This window comes from Salvelinus fontinalis, unplaced genomic scaffold (genome assembly GCF_029448725.1).
Source record: "Salvelinus fontinalis isolate EN_2023a unplaced genomic scaffold, ASM2944872v1 scaffold_1410, whole genome shotgun sequence".
In the NCBI taxonomy this organism is placed as follows: domain Eukaryota; kingdom Metazoa; phylum Chordata; class Actinopteri; order Salmoniformes; family Salmonidae; genus Salvelinus; species Salvelinus fontinalis.
The window spans coordinates 1,335-6,547 of NW_026601619.1; the positions used below are offsets into that span (position 1 = coordinate 1,335).

A 5,213-nucleotide genomic window follows, 5' to 3' on the forward strand; every position below is an offset into this window, starting at 1 on the left:
ACTCCTAAAACGAGTGAAAAGATGACCGGAGAAATATAACAGGCTAAACTAACGCTTGGAACAGGTGCGCGCCGGTGTCCACTTTGCTCATGACGCAGCTCCCAAAGAATGACTAGCTTCAGGGTTTTTTCATTTGTAGGGCCTGTGAACGTGCAATCGACCCCGTTGGAATCGTCATCACGTAAAGGCATCCAGGGGAAGACGTAAGAAGTGTCCGTATAGTCATAGCAACGACAGTGCCCTTTTAAATGACTTCAGAAGAGTGGCCAACATTTCTCAAATCTGACTCCATGTCAGGGAAATTGCTGTAGAATGGGCTCTGTTCCACTTAGAGACAAAATTTCAACTCCTATAGAAACTATAGACTGTTTTCTATCCAATAATAATAATAATATGCATATTGTACGATCAAGGATTTTGTGGGAAGCCGTTTAAAAAATTAGCCAAATTAGCATAAGTAGTCTAAACAGCGCCCCCATCCCCAACAGGTTTTAAGGAAACGTGAAATGCACATTTTATTCTCTATAGGGGGATGTGCGAACAACAGGTAAAAATACTGTTTGGGGCGCATTGATGAGGCACAAAAATGTTCCTCCTTCGAGCCGGAATTGAACTAGCGACCTAAGGATTTCAGCATTTAACGTTCTACAGTCCTCCGCTCTACCACCTGAGCTATCGAAGGGACATGGAAAAACCATTGGAGCAAAAGGTACACGTTTGAACCGTAGCATTGAGTTGAATCTTTTCTACCAGATGTTGATCAACGTTGACCATTCAGCAATGGTGAGATTTCCGTGTATTGAGCGCTCGTCAGAACTGCCGAAATGTCCACAAACGGGTCTTTCCAGGCACAACTTTCTTCAATTATGGAGACGCTGATGACGTCTGCCGTTGCAGAGATTACAAAACGGGGTTACCAGTTTTGTGAATTTAGTAGGTTATCGCACATATATACCATTTCAAATTGTTTGGTTTCCTCCAAACATAACAATGGTCATCATGGCCAAACAGTTCAATTTTTGTTTCATCAGACCAGAGGTCATTTCTCCAAAAAGTAGGATCTTTGTCCCCAAACTGTAGTCTGGCATTTTTATGGCGGGTTGGAGAAGTAGCTTCTTCCTTGCTGAGCGGCATTTCAGGTTCTGTTGACATAGGACTCGTTTGACTGTGGATATAGATACTTTTGTACCTGTTTCCTCCAGCATCTTCACAAGGTCCTTTGCTGTTCTTCTGGGATTGATTTGCACCTTTCGCACAAAAGTACGTTCATCTCTAGGAGACAGAACACGTCTCTTTCCTGAGAGGTATGAAGGCTGCGTGGCCCCATGGTGTTTATACTTGCGTACTATTTTTTGTTATTGATGAACGTGGTACCTTCAGGCGTTTGGAAATTGCTCCCAAGGATGAACCAGACTTGTGGAGGTCTACATTTTATTTCTGAGGTCTTTGCTGATTTCTTTTGATTTTCCCATGATGTCAAGCAAAGAGGCACTGAGTTTGAAGGTAGGCCATGAAATACATCTACAGGTACACCTCCATTTGACTCAAATGATGTCAATTAGCCTATCAGAAGCTTCTAAAGCCATGACATCATTTTCGGGATATTTCCAAGCTGTTTAAAGGCACAGCCAATTTAGTGTATGTAAACTTCTGACCCACTGGATTTGTTATACAGCGAACTAGAAGTGATATAATCTGTCTGTAAACAATTTTGGGAAAAATGACATCAGGGAACTTGGTGTTCTGAATTGTTCTTTACTATTTTCTGAGTTAACTTGGATTCTTTCTTAATTAGGAAACTGGAAATGCACGTTTTATTCTCTATAGGGAATGTGCGAACAACAGGCAAATGTATATCTTATAGGTGCATTTATGAGGTTGGAAAAGGGTCCTCCTCAAGTCGGATTTCAGCATTTAGTGTTCTACGGTCCTCTGCTATACCAACTGAGCTATTGAATGTGGTGAATTGTGGATAAACTTGAAGTGTTTTGAATTCTTCTGTATGATTGGATTCGTACACCTAGACTATTCTTTAAGGAAACGTGAAATGCACATTTTATTCTCTATAGGGGGATGTGCGAACAACAGGTAAAAATAGTGTTTGGGGCGCATTGATGAGGCAGAAAAATGTTCCTCCTTCGAGCCGGATTTGAACCAGGGACCTAAGGATTTCAGCATTTAGCGTTCTACAGCCCTCCGCTCTACCAACTGAGCTATCGAAGGGACATGGAAAAACCATTGGAGCAAAAGGTACATGTTTGAACCGTAGCATTGAGTTGAATCTTTTCTACCAGATGTTGATCAACGTTGACCATTCAGCAATGGTGAGATTTCCGTGTATTGAGCGCTCGTCAGAACTGCCGAAATGTCCACAAACGGATCTTTCCAGGCACAACTTTCTTTAATTATGGAGACGCTGATGACGTCTGCCGTTGCAGAGATTACAAAACGGGGTTACCCGTTTTGTGAATTTAGTAGGTTATCGCACATATATACCATTTCAAATTGTTTGGTTTCCTCCAAACATAACAATGGTCATCATGGCCAAACAGTTCTATTTTTGTTTCATCAGACCAGAGGACATTTCTCCAAAAAGTAGGATCTTTGTCCCCAAACTGTAGTCTGGCATTTTTATGGCGGGTTGGAGCAGTAGCTTCTTCCTTGCTGAGCGGCATTTCAGGTTCTGTTGACATAGGACTCGTTTGACTAAGGATATAGATACTTTTGTACCTGTTTCCTCCAGCATCTTCACAAGGTCCTTTGCTGTTCTTCTGGGATTGATTTGCACCTTTCGCACAAAAGTACGTTCATCTCTAGGAGACAGAACACGTCTCTTTCCTGAGAGGTATGAAGGCTGCGTGGCCCCATGGTGTTTATACTTGCGTACTATTTTTTGTTATTGATGAACGTGGTACCTTCAGGCGTTTGGAAATTGCTCCCAAGGATGAACCAGACTTGTGGAGGTCTACATTTTATTTCTGAGGTCTTTGCTGATTTCTTTTGATTTTCCCATGATGTCAAGCAAAGAGGCACTGAGTTTGAAGGTAGGCCATGAAATACATCTACAGGTACACCTCCATTTGACTCAAATGATGTCAATTAGCCTATCAGAAGCTTCTAAAGCCATGACATCATTTTCGGGATATTTCCAAGCTGTTTAAAGGCACAGCCAATTTAGTGTATGTAAACTTCTGACCCACTGGATTTGTTATACAGTGAACTAGAAGTGATATAATCTGTCTGTAAACAATTTTGGGAAAAATGACTTCAGGGAACTTGTTGTTCTGAATTGTTCTTTACTATTTTCTGAGTTAACTTGGATTCTTTCTTAATTAGGAAACTGGAAATGCATGTTTTATTCTCTATAGGGAATGTGCGAACAACAGGCAAATGTATATCTTATAGGTGCATTTATGAGGTAGGAAAAGGGTCCTCCTCAAGTCGGATTTCAGCATTTAGTTTTCTACAGTCCTCTGCTATACCAACTGAGCTATTGAATGTGGTGAATTGTGGATAAACTTGAAGTGTTTTGAATTCTTCTGTATGATTGGATTCGTACACCTAGACTATTCTTTAAGGAAACGTGAAATGCACATTTTATTCTCTATAGGGGGATGTGTACAACAGGTAAAAATAGTGTTTGGGGCGCATTGATGAGGCAGAAAAATGTTCGTCCTTCGAGCCAGACTTGAACCAGCGACCTAAGGATTTCAGCATTTAGCGTTCTACAGTCCTCCGCTCTACCAAATGCGCTATCGAAGGGACATGGAAAAACCATGGAGCAAAAGGTACATGTTTGAACCGTAGCATTGAGTTGAATCTTTTCTACCAGATGTTGATCAACGTTGACCATTCAGCAATGGTGAGATTTCCGTGTATTGAGCGCTCGTCAGAACTGCCGAAATGTCCACAAACGGGTCTTTCCAGGCACAACTTTCTTCAATTATGGAGACGCTGATGACGTCTGCCGTTGCAGAGATTACAAAACGGGGTTACCAGTTTTGTGAATTTAGTAGGTTATCGCACATATATACCATTTCAAATTATTTGGTTTCCTCCAAACATAACAATGGTCATCATGGCCAAACAGTTCTATTTTTGTTTCATCAGACCAGAGGACATTTCTCCAAAAAGTAGGATCTTTGTCCCCAAACTGTAGTCTGGCATTTTGATGGCGGGTTGGATCAGTAGCTTCTTCCTTGCTGAGCGGCATTTCAGGTTCTGTTGACATAGGACTCGTTTGACTGTGGATATAGATACTCTTGTACCTGTTTCCTCCAGCATCTTCACAAGGTCCTTTGCTGTTCTTCTGGGATTGATTTGCACTTTTCGCACAAAAGTACGTTCATCTCTAGGAGACAGAACACGTCTCTTTCCTGAGAGGTATGAAGGCTGCGTGGCCCCATGGTGTTTTTACTTGCGTACTATTTTTTGTTATTGATGAACGTGGTACCTTCAGGCGTTTGGAAATTGCTCCCAAGGATGAACCAGACTTGTGGAGGTCTACATTTTATTTCTGAGGTCTTGGCTGATTTCTTTTGATTTTCCCATGATGTCAAGCAAAGAGGCACTGAGTTTGAAGGTAGGCCATGAAATACATCTACAGGTACACCTCCAATTGACTCAAATGATGTCAATTAGCCTATCAGAAGCTTCTAAAGCCATGACATCATTTTCGGGATATTTCCAAGCTGTTTAAAGGCACAGCCAATTTAGTGTATGTAAACTTCTGACCCACTGGATTTGTTATACAGTGAACTAGAAGTGATATAATCTGTCTGTAAACAATTTTGGGAAAAATGACTTCAGGGAACTTGTTGTTCTGAATTGTTCTTTACTATTTTCTGAGTTAACTTGGATTCTTTCTTAATTAGGAAACTGGAAATGCACGTTTTATTCTCTATAGGGAATGTGCGAACAACAGGCAAATGTATATCTTATAGGTGCATTTATGAGGTAGGAAAAGGGTCCTCCTCAAGTCGGATTTCAGCATTTAGTGTTCTACGGTCCTCTGCTATACCAACTGAGCTATTGAATGTGGTGAATTGTGGATAAACTTGAAGTGTTTTGAATTCTTCTGTATGATTGGATTCGTACACCTAGACTATTCTTTAAGGAAACGTGAAATGCACATTTTATTCTCTATAGGGGGATGTGCGAACAACAGGTAAAAACAGTGTTTGGGGCGCATTGATGAGGCAGAAAAATGTTCC

At 41.1% G+C, this 5,213-nt stretch overlaps 2 non-coding genes across 2 annotated transcripts; both read right to left on the reverse strand.

Annotated features, from left to right (window-relative positions):
- Nucleotides 1-593: 593 nt before the first annotated feature.
- trnay-gua (transfer RNA tyrosine (anticodon GUA)) lies at nt 594-682 on the reverse strand. The gene is given in 2 exon segments: nt 594-629; nt 646-682. It is a non-coding gene; the product is annotated as a tRNA-Tyr (tRNA).
- Nucleotides 683-2,134: 1,452 nt separating this feature from the next.
- On the reverse strand, nt 2,135-2,223 carry trnay-gua (transfer RNA tyrosine (anticodon GUA)). The gene is given in 2 exon segments: nt 2,135-2,170; nt 2,187-2,223. It is a non-coding gene; the product is annotated as a tRNA-Tyr (tRNA).
- Nucleotides 2,224-5,213: the final 2,990 nt, after the last annotated feature.